Here is an 840-nt window from a genome sequence, read left to right on the forward strand (position 1 = left end):
GAAAGCAATTGATCCACTTTGAAATCCACGATATAGCATCTGGTTCCTAGGAGTATGTGCACATTATCAGAGATTTGTTGTGATGAATTGCTTGTGTGGCTGCACCTTTACACAATACGTTCAGCAACTGTACTAGTTCTAACCCCGTTGGCATCCAGTTACTAGTTGTAACAGACATAAATGAAAGACAAATGGACAGATACTTTCCAGTATGTTGTGAAGTAATATTGAGCCATCTAGAATGCTACCCTGCTACTAGTGGCAGCAGCGTGGATGCTTGATATTTAATAAACTTGAACCAATTTAAAATTTTATGATTTTACGCTCAATACTGAATTTATCTGTGACCCCTTATCTGACATTGGTAATGAGTTCGTCACTATATCCTATTAGTATTAAAATAACACAGATTTTTGTCTCTGTAATATTGAATTCTCAAAACTACACCATGTTTGCATTTATCAGTCTATTAGTAAACAATGTAATGTCTACCATTTTTTCATCAATGAGTAGGATGTTATTATTGGTAATAGTGAAAAGGGATCTGTATATACAAATATGAACTTATGGGATGGATCCATTAGTGTCCCATGCTTATAAGAATATGAGAGATGGAATAGTCTTCAAGTTTCTGCGTTCTCATGCTGCAAAGAGCATTGGACAGAGAGTCTGGAATGTTCAGCAGCTTAAAGATTGCTTATGCAGTAAGACTCAGCCAACATTAGTAAGGAGGTAGCTACAGAACTTCTACAAGCATACCTCCCCAGATCACAGAGGTACACGTCTCAGAAGTATTTTGGTCTGTAATAGTAACTATGCTCAGTTAACCATGTTAAAGTG

This window comes from Penaeus monodon, chromosome 21 (assembly GCF_015228065.2).
Source record: "Penaeus monodon isolate SGIC_2016 chromosome 21, NSTDA_Pmon_1, whole genome shotgun sequence".
Classification (NCBI taxonomy): domain Eukaryota; kingdom Metazoa; phylum Arthropoda; class Malacostraca; order Decapoda; family Penaeidae; genus Penaeus; species Penaeus monodon.